General features: G+C 53.0%; 1 protein-coding gene across 16 annotated transcripts in view; it reads right to left on the reverse strand.

The window, feature by feature from the left end:
• Positions 1–19,595, reverse strand: part of AKT2 (AKT serine/threonine kinase 2) — a 60,738-nt gene that overhangs the window by 30,947 nt on the left and 10,196 nt on the right. For 3 of the 16 annotated variants that reach the window (XM_005655819.4, XM_084957986.1, XM_084957987.1), the window contains exons 1-2: positions 15,311–15,477; positions 1,855–1,964 (exon numbers count right to left, since the gene is read on the reverse strand). The exons of 1 other annotated variant lie outside the window; for it this stretch is intronic. The gene's annotated coding sequence lies outside the window, so the exon portion shown is untranslated. Of the gene's footprint in view, positions 1–1,854; positions 1,965–3,176; positions 6,677–8,909; positions 9,139–9,827; positions 10,537–11,400; positions 11,863–14,885; positions 15,122–15,310; positions 15,478–19,595 lie in introns of those variants that run through there. 12 more of the 16 variants (XM_084957979.1, XM_084957990.1, XM_084957980.1 and 9 more) reach the window with 10 other exon arrangements.

The raw sequence follows: 19,595 nt of genomic DNA on the forward strand, positions 1-19,595 counted from the left end.
TCCCCGCCCCTCCTCTCTCCTCCCGCAAGCCTCTGTGACTCAGGAGCACTAGGGCGGTCAGCAGAGGCTCGGCCCACTGCCTGGCCCCCAGCGAACACCCAAACACGTGGCTCCCATGGTCAGAGAGAGAAAGACAAGTAAAGGCAGCCAGGTGTGGGCCAAGAGCAGTCAGGGCTACAGAGTGCGAGCGCCAATGCCAGCTGGGCAGCCTTGAGTGCACCCGTGCTCCCAGTCTCTCCTGAACACCCCCCACTGCCCCACCAGAGGGCCGTGACCATGCCGGGGGGGAGGGCAGGGCCTGAGAGAGGGGAGGCATTAACCTTGGGTCTCCCAGCTGAGGAGTGGGAGGCCCTGGCTGCTGCTGGGCACACCAGAGCCACTTTTTACATTCTCATTTCAGCGACTAAAAAGCCAGCGGCAGCTTGGGCGAGGGCAGGGGGAGGAACTGGAAGATACCCTGCATTTGCCTGGATCCTGCCTGTCCTCGGCCGAGGTGTCTGTGACACAGTCCTGCAGTGATGAAACAGCATCACCACAGCCAAGAAGATGGCCCGCTCCCTGGGGAGCTGCCAAGGGAGGACACCCAGACCTGCCTCAGGTGTCAGCACAGGGGCCTGCCTGGCTGCCTCGTGGGCAGCACGCCCCACAGCAGGGAGGGCCTGCAGGGCCCCAGCCCCACTCGCTGCTCCCTAGGGTGTTTGGCTTCAACTGGCTGAGGGTCCGAGCAGGAGATAAAGCAGTGGGCTAGAGGTGAGCCACCTGGGAGGCAAGGTGAAAAGAGAGCATCTTATAGGAGAGGACAACCACACAACCAAGGAATGAAGACAGTTTCATTAGCATCAGGGAAATGCAAATTGAAACCACCCAAGGAGTTCCTGTCGTGGCTCAGGAGGATGAGGGTTTGATCCCTGGCCTTGTTCAGTGGGTTAAAGATGCAGCACTGCGGCAAGCTACAGCATAGGTCACAGATGCAGCTCAGATCCTGTGTGGCTGTGGCATAGGCCTGCAGCTGCAGCTCCAACTGACCCCTAGCCTGGGACCCTCCATATGCCACAGGTGCAGCAGTAAAAACAAAAACCTGAAACCATCCACTAGGATGGCTAAAATTTAAAAAACTGACAATGTCAAATGCAGTCAAGAAGGTAAAGGTAAGAGTTCCCTGGTGGCCTAGTGGGTAAGGATCCATCATTGTCACTGCTGTGGCACAGGTTTGATCCCTGGCCTGGCAATTTCCACAAGCCATGGGTGCAGCCAAAAAAGAAAAAAAAAAAAAAAAGGTGGTAAAGGAATCATTACTGGTGGGAGTATAAAATGGCTCATCAGAGTTCCCGTCATGGCTCAGTGGAAACAAATATGACTAGTATCCATGAGGATGCAGTTCAATCCCTGGCCTCACTCAGTGGGTTAAGGATCCAGTGTTGCTGTGAGCTGCAGTATAGGTCGCAGACATGGCTCGGCTCCGGCATTGCTGTGGCTGTGGTATACGCCAACAGCTACAGCTCTGATTTGACCTCTAGCCTGGGAATCTCCGTATACCACAGGTGCAGCCCTAAGAAGACTAAAATAAAATAAAATAAAATGGTTCGACCACTATGAAAAATTGTTTGGCAATAAGAATTAAAACTCAGCCTGTGCCTAACCTATGACCCAGCAATTCCACCACACCCACAACGAAATGAGCCTATTTGTTGAGCAAAAGACATATGCTAGAATGTTCACAACAGCAACACTCACAGTAACCTCAAAACTGGAACCAGACCAGGTGTCCCCCAACAGGAGAATGAACAAACCAAGGTAAACTCATACATGACAACACTGCTCAGTAAGAAAAAGGCCTGAACCACTGCTACCTACCCTTACATGGAGTGAAAGAAGCCAGATGCACAATCACACATCCAGTAGGAGTCCATGGACAGCAAGTTCAGAACAGGCAACGGGACACGATTTGTTTTTCACTAGTTAAACTGTGCAGAAAATCAAAAATGCGAACATCCAAGTCAGGACAGTCATTACATTTGGGAGTAATGGGGGGGGGGTTTTCTGGGAGCTAATAATGTTCTACTGTCACAAGGAACCCCAGCTTTACAGTCACCTGTTACACTGTACAGTATAAAACACACTGAACAGGGAGTTCCTGTCGTGGCTCAAGGTTAACAAACCCAACTATTATCCATGAGGACTGGCCTCACTCAGTGGGCTAAGGACCTGGTGTTACCGTGAGCTGCAGTGTAGGTTGCAGATGCGGCTCAGATCCTGAGTGGCTATGGCTCTAATTTGACCCCTAGCCTGGGAACCTCCATATGCCCTGGGTGACGGCTTAAAAAGCATTGTTTTGTGTATCTTATGACAAAGTAACAATAAAAAAGAACCTGCATTTAGGAGTTCAAAAGATACAGGGAAGCTGAAACCCGGCCTCCTGGCTCCAGGGCTCCCCCCAACCCCAAGGCTGGCTTGCCTAGATTTCCACTTCAAGGCCAGGCACCAATGAATAATCTGGGGTCCAGAGGTTCCGAATTTCAACCCCAGGTTCTGCTGTTTCTCAGCTGTGTGGCTGCAGCCAAGTGACACCCTTTTGTGCCTTCTGCTCCCATTTGTACAATGATCCCCCCTGGGGGGTGGGGAGAAGGGGGGCTGGAGTCTTGGTGAGAATGTTTACACAAGAAAGCTGAATGGGAATGGAAATCACAGGCAGGGGTCAGCTGGGCAGGGTGAGGGGAAGTGACCGAAGAGGGGCTGAGAAGGGGGCCTGTGACCATACCGGCAGGATGCAACTGACTGATTTTGGCTGTGCTTGTGGCATGCGGAAGTTTTCGAGCTAGCTAGAACTGAAGCCACAGCAGTGACAATGCTGAGTCCTTAAGGCCTAGGCCATCAGGGAACTCCTGATTCTCTAAACAGCTGCTAGGGACGTGGGTATCCCTGACTCATTCAGTTGCATGTCTCAAACACACTCTACTAAGTTATTTCCACCAGCCCATCTCCTCTCAGTGGTTTCCAAACCATAGCTCCTTCAGGAGCTTCATCTCACATTGCTGGGGTCACATCCATTAGAGGTGATTTACAGGATGACGCAGGGCCAAGGGGAGTGAGGCCCTCAGAGGACTGCCTCAGCCCGGCGGCCAGCCCTGGGGACAGACTGGCTCCTAGAAAGGGTCCTTCCAAACCTCCTTCCTCACCTGTAAAATCAGGGCTGTTGTGGTTCCCCCACCTCAGAGGGGTTATGCGGCCAGTGCTCTAGTGCTTCTGTCTTCGCCCCTCCCCCAGTCTGAGGCCACCTGAGTCAGAGCACACCCTCTCTGCTAAACCCTCTCATGTCCCCATGTCACCCACAGTAAAAGAAGCCCAAGTCCTTACAGGAGCCCTGGGACCCCGTGAGGGCTGCGTCAACCCCACTTCACTTCTCCAAACACACTCCTTGGCACTGGTGCCTTCAACACAGTAACACCCCTACCTCAGGGCCCTGGCACATGCTGCCCGACAGAACACTCTTCTCCAAGCAGCTGTGGGGCCCCACCCCACTTTCTACAGCCTCTGCTCACAATCTTTTTTGGGGAAGCCTCCCTACCCTCCATGGTCCAGAGGGCACCTACCTGACCTCCCTCATCCTCTACTTGTCGCCAGAGGTGCTTATTTATAGCATGGCCAGCGCAACCAGATACACTTCCTTGTTTCCCAGTTTACTGTCACCCCTCCGCACTGTGATGTGAGCATGGCAAGGGCAGGGGCTCTGGCCTGCTCCATCCTCAAAACCTTGCACGGTGCTGGGTCCACAGTGCGCGCTTTATAAATATTTGCTAAATGAATGCAAGAGTGAAGCCCTGTGCCCAGAATAGGCTCGAAATAAGTTAAATTCCTTTCCTTGCCACTTGTCAAGTCCTTTTCCTCTCGCCCCCTCTCCCTGACCTGTTTTCTACGCCAGACAGCACAGATGGGACAGAGGAGGCAGGGGGGGAGGCAAAGGATCTGCGTCTCCTGGAGCTGCAGACAGTGGGGTGGGGGGGTTCCCTCCTGACACCTCAGGACCCACAGGAGCCTCTGTCACCTGCCCTGTAATCTGCACTTGACCTACAGCTCCCAGCAGAGGATGTGCTAAGGAGAGAAATTCAAAGACAACAGGAACCCATCATTTGACAGGCAGCGTCTGTGGAGTTGAGCAGACCTGGATTCAGGTCCCTGCCCCTGGACTTTCTGGCCTCCCTAAGTCTCAGTTCCCTCCTCCGTGCCAAGGGGATGAGAGCAGTGCCTCCGTCACAGGCTCCTGTGTGGGGAGAACCAAGCACAGCACCCGGCCGCAGTGAGGGTCCACCCACCAGACAGAATCCACCCCAACAGGCCAATGCTGCCCATCAGCACAACAACAGAACAGCCCCGTCCCCTTTCTGAAGCACATACGCACCACGTCGCCTCAATTCTGATCCACTTCTCTTTTCACAGGCTGACATCGCTGAGACTGACACGCACCTCCCAATCCCGGAACAAACCTCACCTACAGCACCCTTTTCAGAAGAGCGACATACGACCATCAGCGGATCTTTCAGGGAATGGGATCTTCCACCAGAGGCCCACGGTATACGTGAAGTATCACGTACAGAGAAGGAACCGTGCCAAAGAGCCCACAGAGGCTGAATAAAGGGAGCGGGAGTCAAGGTAGCCTTGGGAGCCAAATGCATTTCAACCTCAGCTCCGCCACTTACCTGTGACCCTGGGCAAATCACTTCCCCCCTCCCCACCACAGTTTCCTCCTCAGCAAACAACAGAACAAGGCGCCAAGGCTGCTGTGAGGAGCAGACGAGTTCACCCACCTGAAGTCCCTCGAACAGAGCCCAATGCGGCAACTGAAGGCTCAACACCTATAAGGTGTCATTTCTTCTGAAGGCAGGGACATGGGGACCATCACTTCCTACATCACCCGTTTCTGTAATGTGAATTTTTACCGAAGTGCCTCCTTGGCAAGAAGGTGGCACTGAGGAGGTCCCATCATGGTGCAGAGGAAATGAATCCAACTAGGAATCATGAGGTTGAGGGTTCGATCCCTGGCCTCACTCAGTGGGTTAAGGATCCGGCATTGCTGTGAGCTGTGGTGTAGTTCGCAGATGCGGCTCGGATCTGGCATTGCTGTGGCTCGGGAGTAGGGCGGCAGCTTAAAGCTCCGATTAGACCCCTAGCCTGGGAACCTCCATATATTGCAGGTGTGGCCCTAAAAAGACAAAAAAAAAAAAAAAAAAAAAAAAGAGAGAGAGAGAGAGCGAAAAAGCATAAAAAAAAAAGAAAAAAAAAAAGAAGGTGGCATTGAAGACGCTTTTTTCCTCTTAAATAGCACATGCTCCCCCAAGTGCCCCATCTGTCTATCCAGAGCAGGTAAGACTGGAGGCAGGCTGAAGACGGGAGTGGGCTGCAAAGGACACTGGGACAAGAAAAAGCACCTGAACAAGGCCCTTCTTTCTCTTCCCTGCCACCACCCGATGCCGCCCCCCCCATCCCCACTCGGGTTCTTACAGCACCTACAGAAATCATGCCAAATTTGAGTCTGCCTGGCCGCAGACACCAAACACTCCGAGAGCACCACGCCTCGGCCAGAGGACCCTCCAAACACAGCTCTGACCTGACCCTCCCCTGCTCCAGGATCACATCACAGGCCTTTACGGCAGCTTCAAGGCCCCACCTGAGGTGCCCCCTGTCTGTTCTCCAGCCTCATTGGTCAGACACTCCCCATCCCACCCCCGACACTTTTCCCTTAATTTCTTGCATGCTTTCTCACCCCAGGGCCTTTGCACATGCTAGTTGCTTGCTTGGCACACGACTTGCCCATCTTTGCCAGCTAAATCCTCATTTCCTGAGGGAAGCCTGCCCCGTCTGTGCCATGCTGCACGAGGCATGGAGCTTCCTGTCCCCTCACGGCACTTACCTCAACTGTGCCCAGTCACCCGTATAATCACCTGGGTAATGGTGCCTCCCTCACCACACTGGGAGCTCCACAAGGCAGGGACAGAGACTGTCTCAGTCCACACTGTGTCCTCAGCCCTACCCAGCCCAGAGCTTTCCTTCATGCAGGGTGGGGTGGCAAACAGAACCAGAGCTTTTGAGCTCTGTGACGTGAAGGCAAAACAAAAAATCCTGCATTCACTCATTCCACAAACACGGCATCCGTGCTGCGTCAGCACTGCTCTGGTCACTGGGGAGGCAGCAGTGACCAACACAGAACTCCCTGCCCTGGGGGAGGGTACAGAGGGTAGGGCGGGGGTAGCAAAGGCATTAAAACAAGTACGTTAAATCAACAGCTAAGTTATACGGTACATCAGGATTTGACCAATGTTACGGAGAAAAGCAGCACACAGAGGACTAGGTGTGTGGGAAGGGGACGAGGTGTTCCAAGTTTAGAGACGGTGGTCAGAGAAGGGCTCACTGACACGGTGAGACCTGAGCGGGAAGCTGACGGAGACGAGGTGGCCACAGGAAGACCTGGGGTCCTGCTGCAGAAGAGCAGCGCCACGGAGAGGCCTGTGGGAGACACCGTCGGGAGGCGGTGGAGGGGAGCCGGGCACGAGCGAGCGGCTGCGGCCTGGAGAGAGAAGGGGACTGTCGGGTTGAGCAGCGCAGTGTACGGAATCCTCTGGAATTTGGTATCGTCGTGGCTGTGCCGTAGGCCAATGGCCTCAGCTCCGACCTGACCCCTAGCCTGGGAACCTCCGTGTGCCGCGGGTGCGGCCGTAAAAAAAATAAATAAATAAAATAAATAAAACACATAAAATAAAAAGATGCCCTTTTCTTTCTTTTGACACCCCTGGGTCGTTGGGGGACCCAATGAGACGTGCTTCGAGCACAGCTGGCGATGAGGCCAGTGCTTTGGAAGACAGGCAGCAAGTAGACCAAGGCAAACCCCAAAGGCAAGGGCCAGCCTGAGCCTCCGTGAGAGCTAAGCAAGTGGCAGCTATGTAAATGCTGTCGCTGGCGGATTGAAAAGAATCATTCCGATGATCCACGACATGCCCATGTTAACTTTCTGAAAATATCATCTAAGTGAAAACACACAGCTAAAAACAGCAGGCGCCTCACAGACACCACCCCAAAACACGCGCAACACCCTCCCCGCCACTGCGCTCCAGGCCTCTGGACACCAGTTTGAGAAACACCGCCCTAGGGGACTCCAGGCCTGCCTGGACCTGGGCCCTGCCACCCTCCTCCCCCACCTCAGCTCCACCACAGTGGCCCACTCTCAGTGTCACCCCCACATTGAAGCATCTCCCACCTCAAGGCCTTAATTCACCTTCTACCCCAGTCCGGCCCACCCTTCTGGCTTTTCACACTGCAGCAGCGGCCTGAACGCCTTGCCGCGGGAGACTTCCTCAAACCCCCTCCCACCAAGTCCTGCCAGATGGCTGCTCCCTCCCCTAGCCCAGCTACTGCTCCCTGGTGTACAGAACTACGTGTGGCACAGAGCAAGTACTCAGTAAGTTATTTGGTGAAAGAATGGAAAACACCAATGACCAGAAACGGCCAAGGGCAGGCTCCAGAGGCCATTCAGGAATCAGGCTCCAAGGCTGAAGGTAGGGGAGTGCCTTCCACCCTCACCCCTTCCCCCTGGCCCCTGGGGAAGGATGGGGCTGGCCAAAGTCGCCTCATGGGCATTAGAAGGTAGAGAGAGGCAGACACACCTCATTTCCCAAGGAGGCATCAAATGGATCTAATACAGTCATTTCTGAGACAACTGAGGCCTACTTTGTGTCAGCTCTGACTAGAAGAAGAGAAAGCAGAAAGGACCATTAGAAAAGCAGTAACCACCCCAGGAACAGTGGCTATGGCCTTGATCAGAGGCAGAAGAGCAGGTCTTTTTTTTTTTTTTTTAATGGCCATGCCTGAAGCATATGGAAGTTCCCAGGTCAGGGACTGAATCTGAGCCACATCTGCAGCAACCCCAGATCCTTTAACCCACTGCACAGCGGCAGGGATTGAACCGGCACCTCTGCAGCAACCCGAGCTGCTACAGATACTTAGCTCACTACGCCACAGCAGGAACTCCAGATGAGCCAGTCTTAAAAAGGCAGACTTGACCCCAGGTAGAGGTGGGTTCAAACATCATGTCTGTCACCCACTTTAGCTTTAGGTAAATCCAATAACCTCCCGGGCCTTCATTTCCTTATCTTCGAAATGGGGAGAAGAGCTGCACCAAGCTCCCGGGTCATGGTGGGGACTGGTGAGAGCAGACACCTAAAGCCCTGGAGCGGGGCCTGGCACAGAGAGCCTGCTCTGCCAGCTCTCAACAATCCCGGCATTCCATGGAGCACTCCGGACCTCAGCTTCTGATCCACAAAATGGGTGGCTGCTGCCTATTCCACAGACGGAGTGCTCGGGGCGTCGGGCCAAGCAAGGGCTCAGCAAAGGGTGTGATGAATATTCCCGTCTGGTGCCCTCCTCGGCAGGAACCTCCACCAATCCACCCACCACCCCCTCCCTGTCACCCACAAACCCAGGCTGGCTGCACCCAGAACCCCTTCTCTGCTCTCAGGTGCTTGGCCTCACCATCGCTAGCAACAGCAGCTCAGGTCCATTGCGTACCTTCTCTGGAAGCCCTGTGCCAAGCACCTTCTGACACGTTAGCTCCCTGAAGCCTCCCTACAGTTCCTCTCGGCAGAGATGTTCCCCTTTCAGCTGAGCAAAACGCATCTCGCGAGATGAAACAAAGCCCCCGGGGTTGCATGGCAACCAAGAGAGGAGCCAGGAGCAGGACTTACACCCAGGTTGGCCGCCCCAGCCGGGGCCACTACACAATGACCCACCCGCCCAATGATGAACACTCTCTAACCAGGCCAGAAAGGCCTGAGGAGGGGGCAAGGGAGTGGCGGCCACCCCCGCCGGTTCAGAAAGGGCCCGCAAAGTGGCAAACCAAGGCAGCCTTGGATTTCTGGCCTCACCCTTAGAAACAACATCTGCAGATGAGCTTCCTGGACAGGACAGCTGGGCCTGAGGAACTTCCTGCGGGAACCTCTGACAAGCGGTCTCCTCTCGGCCAGCCCTGGCCTGCTGTCCCCTGTTCCCGCACCCAGGGCAGCCGGGCCCTGACGTGGGTGCCGAGTTGGCAGCGGGTCCTGCCCCCAAGGGGCCAGGCTGAGCTCCCACTCGGCCGCCCCTCCCACACTGCTCCCTTGCTCCCTCCCTCCTGGTCCTGCTCCCAGGGCTGTCTCCCCACGCTGGGCCTCTTGCTGCTTGGCTGGTTGTCCAGAAGAGCCTGCCACGGAACCACCCCACCGTGCAGCCCAGAGGCCTGGTGGTTGAGAGCCCTCCACCGAGAGCTCTTGAAAGTTGGAGAGAGGCGCAAGGAGGGGTGTCCCTGGGGCCCCCAGGGGCTTGAAGATCAACTGCGAAAGACACTCCTGTCCATCTCCCTATCCCAAGGGATTTCTGGAAGCCCGAGGAGGTTTGCTCTGAAGGGCTCTGCTCCTTCCAGGAAGACATTCCAGAACGAGCCTGGGAAAATCAAGGCTCTGCTTACTGCACTAACCCTCAAGTCCCAGGCTCAGGTGCTGGATGAGAAGTCACCCTCATCCATGGCTACCAAGTGCCTTCCTGGGCTGGGGGGACTCTGGAGCCACTCTGCCCAAATTCGAAGCTGGTCAGTGTTGGGGGACCCAGTGCAAGTTACCGAGAGCCTCCTGGAAGGTGGGAACCAGAGCCGATTCCTCCTCCACTCAAGTCCTCCCATGGCTCTTCCCTGCACACCAGCCCCTAACTACATGTCACCTCCTCCGGGAGGCCCTCCCTGATCATTCCAGCTAAAACATAATATCCCCACCCTCTCCCTCCCTGACCCTCATTCATTTTGCCTTTGGAACATCAATCACACCCTCATGGCCTTTCATAGGTTTGTTTGCTGGGTACCTGCCTGCACTAGAAGGCAGGCACAGGAGGCCCAGCCTTCCAAATTCTAGAGCAGTGCCAGGAATGCTGCAGGCCCTTAGGCACATAGGCTGAATGCAGGTAGAATCAGCAAGTACAGTTTTTATCAGGAATTACTGTTGTTCTGTGCAGTTATCTGCTATCAGCCCAGCTGTTGGCTGGGGAGGGGTAGGCAGAAAAATCAGCCCATTGAGCCTCCCCCATCTGTCCCTAAAGGGAACAGCCATGGGCCCTGGGGAACACGGTGTGAAAACCACAGAGGAGGGAGGCAACCATCAGGCCTTCACTGTTTCTACGGCAGAGATTCTACTCAAGGGGGAAGTGGGAGGCATGTGAAACTCCCTGACCAGCTCTAAAATCTACCCCCACCCCAAGCAAAAGCCTGAGAACCTCTCTTATGGCAAAAGGCATCTTCTAAAAGCCTAAATCTGACCAAGCTGCTCTTCAAGGCGGTCTACGAGGCTCTGAGGGACCCAGCCCCTGGCCTGTCCTCCCACCCCCTCCCTTGCTCACCCTGGGTGGCCCCACGGGCCTCCATGCAGCCCATCCCTCACCAAGCTCAGGCCTACCTTCGATTTTTGCACTATGGCTCCCCCTCACCACCACCCATCACCCCAAGGCTGTTCCTTCTCCTCAGGTCACCTTGTCAATCTGGGATCAGTTCAGAGACCTTGCCCACAGCCCATCACACTTGATCTTAACTGCCTAGCACCTCCCTCTAACAAGCCCCTAGTTTATTCCCCAGGTTTGGGGTTTGTCTCCTTCAGCTCCACAGGGGTAGGGCCTTTGTGGAATGCACCCCTATATCCTCAGCACCTGAAGCAATGCCAGGCACACAACAGGTGTTCAATAACTGGTGGTGGATTCCTCAGCTCTGCAATGCCTTCAGGATCCAAGCCACACTTCCTGCCCAGGCCCATGAGGCACTGGGCAGCGTGGCCCCTGACTCCCACAGGCATTTCTGGGGGCCTCTCTGGTTGGGACCCCCCTTCTGCCGCTGGGCCTTCCGAGCTGTTCTCACCTTACCACCACTCCTGGAAGCTACAGAGGAGAGTCAATTAAAGAAAGTACATATAGGAAAAGGGGTTAGCAGAGCCTGACATCAAAAGGAGCTAGAATTTCAACCTCAGAGGGGCTCCAGGCAGCAACTGTGTAGGAGAGCAAGGGAGCCTGAGGACTGCACTTGCCAGTCTCTCACTATATGTCCCCCACCCCTCAAGCCTCTAGAACCTCCATGTCCTCAGCTGGAAAATAGGCTAATTTCAGTCCTGCCCTCTTCCTGGTGTTACCTGCCAAGGCTCTGTAACCTGGGAAGGGTCTTCAAAATCCTAGCAGAGGAGTTCCCGTCGTGGCTTAGTGGAAAAGAATCTTACTAGTATCCATGAAGATGCAGATTCGATCCCTGGCCTCACTCAGTGGGTTAAGGATCCGGCGTTGCCGTGAGCTGTGGTGTAGGTTGCTGTGGCTGTGGCGTAAGCCTGCAGCTGCAGCTGTGATTCAACCCCTAGCCTGGGAATGTCCATATGCCACAGGTGCGGCCCTAAAAATAATAATAATAATAATCCTAGCAGAAATAACAAGAACTACAAGTGCTAAGATAACCTGAAGCCTTACCATGTGCCAAGTGCTCTTTCTTCAACAGTGAGAATAGGAAACCTTTACTGCGGGCTTACTGTTATGCCGACACAGTTACAAATGCTTTCCACAAGTTAACCTGTTTAACCTTCGAAACAACCTTTCAGGAGAGAATTATCATCATCCCATGACCAAAATGATGAATGGTGCTCCGAGGGCTGAGGAACTTAATCAAGAGCACACACGCGGTAAGTGGTAGGGCTGCATTTGAACCGTGTGCTGGGAAGCACCTCAGCACAGCTCTTTACAGAGTTAAAAACCAGGACACCAGGAGTTCCTGTTGTGGCTCAGCAGAAACGAATCTGACTATCATCCATGAGGATGCAGGTTCGATCCCTAGCCTCGCTAGTGGGTTAAGGATCCAGCACTGCTGTGAGATGTGGCATAGGTCACAAACACAGCTTTGATCCCACCGCGTTGCTGTGGCTGTAGTGTAGGCCAGCGGCTACAGCTCCAATTCAACCCCTAGCCCAGGAACCTCCAAATGCCATGGATGGGGCCCTAAAAAGACAAAAAACAAAAACAAAAAAAAAAACAAAAACCCACCAGATTCCTGGATCCTGGCTGGGTGAGGGTGGTGGGCTGGATTCCAGGATACCTGGAGAGGACTGAAGTGGGGGTGAGGAAGGACTCATGCCCTCGGACTGCCATCAGAGCACATGGTGCTAGGCCCCATTCCGGGAGCGTCTCCTGGCTTAATTCATTTAATCCTCAGAGAGCCCAAGGTGGATGCCATTTGGAGCACACTGCACAGAGGTGAACACTGTGGTGCAAGGTCACGTCACACAGCCAGAACGTGAAAGCACCAGAACTTGCACACACGCCCACCACACCATTCCAGTGCAGGGACATCATACATGGGCCCCTGGTAGCTGTGTCACTCCCTGGATGTCTCTCCCACTGTTTCCTCCTGGAAACACTCTGCCCCAGGTTAAAAGATGCCCTGGTTCAACTCTGAGAAGGGACCAAGTTTTATCAGCAGGCCCAGAACTCCTGGACTGGCTGCCAGCAGATGTGTTCATGGCAGCCCAAGGCTCCAAGGGTTGGAAGGAAATGCTCAAGGGTGCAGCTGGCAGGGTCCAACGCAAGAGACCCCATTCCAGATTGGGATGTTGTGAACAAAAAATTTCTTCAGACCCCAGCCTGGCCCTCTAGCATCAGAGAGACCTAGGACAAAGCCACTTCTCCTCTGAACCCCAATTCCCCCCCCTTTTTTTTTTAATTTTTAAGGCCACAGCATAATATATGGAATTTCCCAGGCTAGGGGTTGAATTGGAGCTGTAGCTGCCGGCCTACGCCACAGCCACGCAGGATCCAAGCCACATCTGTGACCTACACCACAGTTCATGGTAACTCACTGGGCAAGGCCAGGGATCAAACCCGCGTCCTCATGGATACCACTGAGCCACAGGAACCCCAAAATGGGTACACACTTCTACCTAGCTCACGGAGTCTGTAAAGTGGGCATAACCATACCTACCCTATGGGTGTGTTTTGAGATTTAAATGAGGTCATGTGTATAAAAGGTCTGTCATATGCCTGACATACGGGAAATGTCGAATAAAATTCACACAGCTCTAGGAGCTCCCTTGTGGCACAGTAGGTTAATGATCCAGTGCTGTCACTGCTTGGGTCACTGCTGTGGCACTGGTTCAATCCCTGGCTCGGGAACTTCCACATGCCATAGGTGCAGCCAAAAAAAAAAAAAAAAAAAAAATCACCAGCTCTGGAAATGATTTGCCATTCTGTGCCTCAGTCACCCCTTCTAAAATGGAGATCATGACAACAGTATCCAAAGCTCTAGGATGTTAGCATTCAGCAAGTTAATCCATGTGAGGCATTCTGAATAGCATGTGGAACACAGAATGCACTCAATAAAGATCAGCCATTGATCTCATGATTACTGCTTTTACTGCTGCTGTTAACCCCATCAGGCAAACCCTCTAAAAGGCAGCAGAAACAAGGAACAAATCCCTAGAGTAGAAACATTCTACAGAGCTACCATGGCCTCAGAGACTCAGGGACCCTTCTCTCCAGCAACAACCCATGGAAGCCAGTTGGCTTGGAAGCCAATGGTGTGGACCAGAGGGACTGTCTGCCTCCTTTGACCGCATCACCAGCCCACACTAGCTGGGTCAATCAGGGACTGTGGCCAGCCCTCTGGGAACTCCAGACCCAGGGCAAAGGTGACAGAGCAAGCCAAGGTCACAAGTTCACCAGGGGAGCAGGGGTAGCGGCCTCACGACTGGGCCTAGCTGCTCAGCTCCCCCCAACAACCACAGCGAGAAACTAGATCCATAGGGGATTTGGCTGCCCCCAGTCCTTCAGAGCAGCCTTCCTCTCTGGGTTGGTGTGGGCCAGGGGCACTCCCGCCCAAGTCCGCCTGGCCTCTGCGGAGGGGAACAGCTGGGAAAACAGCACTCAGCCTCACTGCCGCCTAATGGTGAAGCCAACTGTTATCGCCTGGTGGGGAGCGTAAACATGATGGGCGGCTGGACTGCTGACCAAGGAGACACAAACATGTGTGTGTGGCCTTATGGCCAGAATGGAGGGGCCTGGGTAGTGCCTGGACCCTTGGCATCCACCACCAACCACTATTAGTGCAAGGCTCGCAATGCTTCTCTGAGAGGGGAAGAGTAAACAAAGTTGAAAGGCAGACCAAAGACGACCTAATTAAGCCCAGGGCTCTTGCTGAGCCCAGTGGCTCCCAAATGAGAGGCAAGGGGTCCCCAGAATCCCAAGGATAAAGATGTCCCCAGCCACCCTACCCTCGGGGAGCAGTGTCCCTCAAAAACTCCTTCCTCTCGAGTCTTAAGCAGGCCCAGGGGCACAAAACCTCAAATCTAAGCTCGATATCGTCTCCCCTCCCTAATATGGAGCCAAAAGCTCAGAAAAACTTAAGTGGCTTCTAAGATAACTCCCCTCCTCCTTCCCCGCCAAAACCACGGGAAGAATTTGCCACAGAGGTGTCCCACACACCTTAAAATAAGGTTTAATATCATGAAAAGGTTCTAGAGTAGACAGCAGTCCCACTGACCATCCAATTCTCCCCAAAGTCAGTAAGAAGTTCAATAAAGGGTGATCCTCCCTTCTCCGGCTCAGTGTAAACCCCCAGGCTCCACCCAACAAACACAGGAGGCAGAACCCCCTCCTCATCACCCAGCATCACAGCGCTCCCCAAGTACTGCCGCGGTCCCCCCGCCCCGCGTGGTCCCTCAAGATTATAAACATCACAACCCTCCTTTGATACAGCTCAGCTCTACGTTCTAAGGATGGCTCCCCCCGGGACCTCAGTGGTACAACCCAGAGGGCGCTCCCCGAGCCACACTTGATAGCGCTCCCTCCCCAGAAGCCCCCACCTCTCTAAACACGCTCTAGGAGCTGTTCCCACAGCCCCGAATAGGTCCAGCCCCCTACGCTACGCGCCCCCTCACAGGCTTAGCTCTCGCACGCCGGGCGCGCTCTCCCCGCTAACCCCACTGACTCAACCCACAGCCCGGACACGTTGGGGTCTGCGCCCCCAGCCCTTCCGTGGTTCCGTCGCCGCACTTTGATATGCGCCGCCTGCCGCTTCGGTGGTACAGCTCTCCGCCCCCGCCCCCTCAGGGCTAGTCCAGCCGCCCCCGCGCAGCCACCCCCACTCAGTCCCGGAAGGGGGGGGCTTAAGGACCACGGTTCCCGCCCGGAGAGTACCGGTGGTTCGGCCCAGCGCGGCTTTCCGGGGGGTCGGGACGCGACCAACGCGGGGCAGGGAGCGCTCGGGGACACGCGCTGGCGCACTCACCTGTCACCGGCGGCCGCCCAGCCCCTCTGGCGGGGTTCTACTCCTGCCCATCGCCACGCTGCGCTTGATCCCTCTCCCTGTATTTCCTGGCGGCGGCAGCGGCAACAGCAACGCCTTCGCGGAGCCAGGCCCAACGGCTCGCGCGGCGCGGCCCCCCCGCCCCCTCCCCCCAGCCCCCGCTTACCGCCCCCTCCCACCCTTTGGACGGAAATACCGCCTTCTCCCGCCACAAACAGGAACTGACGTAAGAGAAGGCGAGAGGGACTCGGGGAGCGCAAGAACGCAAGCGCAGGGCAGGGGCTGTGGCGGATTCAGAGCCGGGCGCCTGCGTACTTTAGGCAAGTTTGAGGCGGTGTGGTTAAGGGATGTGCCTCGCGCGTGCGCCAGACGGAAAGGCGAGCTAGAATTTGCGCATGCTCAATAGGACTTTGACGCCTGCTTTCCCTGGAGGCTACAGCTGTGATATTTCCCGGCAGCCCCTGGTCCTTAATTACATAGGCTTTGATCTCTTTTTACTCTGCTCTCGCTTCTGGTCCCGGTTCCGAGCCGGGGAGCGGGCGTTAGAAAGGGATTCCTTTTCTGTATAGCCTCTCATGGTTGAGCACAGATTCTGAAGTCACAGAAACCCAGCTTTGTATTTCCTTGCCGGTGACTGTGACCATTTTCTGTGCCTCAGTAACCACATCTGCAAAATGGAAATAATCATAGCCCTGTCTCTGGGCTATGGGGCTATTTTATGTAAACAGAATGATTTATATCAATTAGACATGCTATGACTCCAGAATATTAAGATCCTATTTGCACGACATATGTACGCAATTAAATATGGGATATAACTTTTTTACAGGGTAACTTGGGCTTACCAAGGCCTTAAAATCGCCTTGTAAAAAAAACTTTGCACAGATGCTGGCCCGTTTATTAGTATACCGGGGAAGCTGTTAAAACATCTGGCTCCCTCTCATAGGTTGGGTGGGGCTTCCTACCTTCTGAATTTGCGTTCCAGTAATACTACGCAGCTTGGCAAGTATGCATTGGTTAGTGTATACTTCTAGAAGGCCTGGCTGGGAGTTGAAGAATCCTGGGTCTACCTAAGTCTGTGAGAGTGTCTCAGGCAAGTTCTGCTCAGTGGAGGTAGTTTCCCCGGAGGTAGTTTCTCCAAAGGTAGACCTGGTGCTGGAACTAGTCCTTGGATCCATGCTGGGTCTCCATCTTGGAACTCTGCATAACTTACCCTTATGTAAGAGGCACTCTGATATTTCTTTTTTTTTTTTTTTTTTCTTTCAGTGTTGTTTGAGACCCTGCTGAACTGATTTTCTGACCTACTAATGGGTCATGCAGTTTGAGAAATACTAGTCTGGGGGCGAACAACACTCATTGGTTTGGTTTTGGTTGTGGGTTTGTTTGGGAGGGGTTGTTTTTTGTTTGTTTTTGTCTTTTTAAGGCTGCACCCGTGTCATAGGGAGGTCCTCAGGCAGCCACAGCAACACGGGATCCAAGCCAGGTCTGCGACCTACAACGCAGCTCACAGCAACGCTGTATCCTTAACCCACTGATCGAAGCCAGGGATCGAACCTGAGTCCTTATGGATCCTAGTTGGGTTCGTTAAGCCAATGAGGGGAACTCTTTTTTTTTTTTTTTTTTTTGGTATCATTTTGGTTTTCTTTTTTGGCTGCAGTAAGTGACCAGAGCTACTGAAATGACAACACCCGCTCCCTAACCTGTTGAGACACACTGGAACTTCCAACACTCACTGACTTTGGAAATAGATTAGGCTTAGTTTTTTGGGGTTTTGTTTTGTTTGGCCGCACCTACAGCAACCCAAGCTGCTGCCGTGACAATGCTGGATCCTTAACCCGCTGCGCCACAAGAGAACTCCTAAGGCCTTAGTGCTAATCATGCCTTTCCTGTGTCCTTGTCAAGACAACTTTACTTCTCTGAGCCTGCCTTTCCTCACTGCAAAGTAACAGCAATAGAATTTATTTAGCTATTGTTACAGACCACGTTTTGTTCTTGACATAGTTCCACCGATGCTATCCTGTTGCTGTCAACACCAACTTGGAGGTTACGTGCGACAGTAATGATAAGGGAGTTGCAAGGGTCCCCGGACAAGTAAGGGGAGGAGGTGGGATTTGAACCCAGGCAATCTGATACAAGAGCCTGGGTTCAAACTCGTATGCTGACAAATGGAAAGTAATGGCCCCAATTCTGTCCTTTGCGTTGCTTTGGCAAACCACTTAATTACTATTTTGGGGGCCTCAGTCTCTCAATTTCCACATCAAGGGTGATTGAGGAGAAAATTCCCTGAAACCCCAAATTGTTCTCTACCTTCTAATCTCTTCTGTGAACTTCCCGCCTAGGGCTATAAATATGAGCTGCACATGTGCCTTTCTGGGGAGAAGGGCCTGTAGCTTCTCTGAAATGTGCTCAAAGCCCTTTTTTCTTTTTTTCATTTATTTTTTTGCTTTTTAGGGCCGCACCTGCGGCATATGGAGGTTCCCAGGCTAGGGGTTAAATCAGAGCTACAGCTGCCGGCCTACACCACAGCCACAGCCACATCAGATCCAAGTGGCGTCTGAGATCTACATCACAGCTCACGGCAAGGCCAGATGCTTAACCCACTGAGCAAGGTCAGGGATCGAACCTGCAACCTCATGGTTCCTAGTCGGAATCGTTTCCGCTGCACCACAACGGGAACTCCACTTTGTTTCTGTTTTTTGTTTGTTTGGATGGAACGTGATTTTGATTAGGACAATTAAAACAGAGGGAAGTATCTTGCAAAATATCACATAGCCAGAATGCGGCGCCCAAATCCATTCCCCAAAGATGTCTCAGGCCAAGCCCACACTTTCGCCCTGAACTTCATCTGCATGGGTTCAGATTTGAAACACAGCAAAATCTCATTTTATGCTAAATTATAGTATGTGGATTTGAATCAGAGAAATGATTAAAACATAGTTTCTCACATTATTAAGAAAAATTGAGTTCCCATTGTGGTTCAGCAGTTTATGAACCTGACTAGTATCCCTGAGAATGTGGGTTGGATCCCTGGTCCTGATCAGTGGCTTAAGGATCTGGCGTTGCCATAAGCTGTGATGTAGGTCGCAGACGTGGCTCAGATCTGGTGTCGCTGTGGCTGTGTTATAGGCTGGCAGCTGCAGGTCTGATTCCCAGCTCCCCTAGCCTGGGAACTTCCATATGCCAGAGGTTCAGCCCTAAAAAGACAAAACGAAAAAAAAATTTGAGATAAGGTGTTCTTGTTGTGGCTCAGCGGGTTAAGAGCCCAACTAGTATTTGTGAGGAATCGTATTTGATCCCTGACCTTGCTCAGTGAGTTAAGGATCCAGCGTTGCTGTAGCTGTGGTGTAGGCTGGCAGCTGCAGCTCTGATTCATCCCCCAGCCTGGAAACTTCCAGGCACTGCAGGTGCAGCCCTTAAAAAAAAGAAAAATTGAGATAATATGAATGTCACTTTTTTTTTTTTTTGGTCATTAAGAAAGTGTATTAATTTCACAGCTGCCCAACCTGATGATTCAGAAACGCTATTCATTCTGTTGCCACAAGATGGCAGCATGTGTGCTGCCCAGCCCTGCTGGGACCTAGAGGACTTGTAGGCCTCAGACCCTCTCGGAGGAAGTCGGACCTTTGTGCTGTTACTGAACCATTCACTGTTTAAAAGGAAACTCTGGGAGTTCTCCTGTGGTGCAGTGGGTTAAGGATCCAGCGTTGCTTAGGTCACTGCTGTGCTGTGGGTTCCATCCCTGGCTTGGGAACATGCTGTGGGTGTGGCCTAATAATAATCATGAAATATATAATGGAAAAAAATAAAAACCAGTTAAAAAATAATACAACAAAAGGAAAATTCTGACATGACACCTAAACATGATTGGAACTGGATTCTGATCCAGGGGAAAAATGGCAACAACAAATGTTATTGGAACAATTGATGAAACTGGAATAGGAACTGGGATTTATAAAAGAGACCCGGTGTTAAATTTCTTGGTTTCAATAATGACACTGTGCTTATGAAATAAATTATTCTTGTTCTTAAGGAATGCCCATGGAAGTACTGCAAGGTAGAGGGGCATGATGTCAACTTCAAATGGTTCAAAAACATGTGTGGGGAGTTCCTGTTATGACTCAGTGGGTTACAAACCGGACTAGTATCCATGAGGATGAGGGTTCGATCCCTGGCCTCACTCAGTGGGTTAAAGATCTGGCGTTGCTGTGAGCTGCAGTGTAGGTCACAGACAGGGCTCATATCCTGCGTTGCTGTGGCTGTGGCGTAG

Source organism: Sus scrofa, chromosome 6 (genome assembly GCF_054392235.1).
Source record: "Sus scrofa isolate SSC_HxYL_T2T_F1_AM1 chromosome 6, Sscrofa_HxYL_maternal_Yorkshire_Landrace_v2.0, whole genome shotgun sequence".
Classification (NCBI taxonomy): Eukaryota; Metazoa; Chordata; class Mammalia; order Artiodactyla; family Suidae; genus Sus; species Sus scrofa.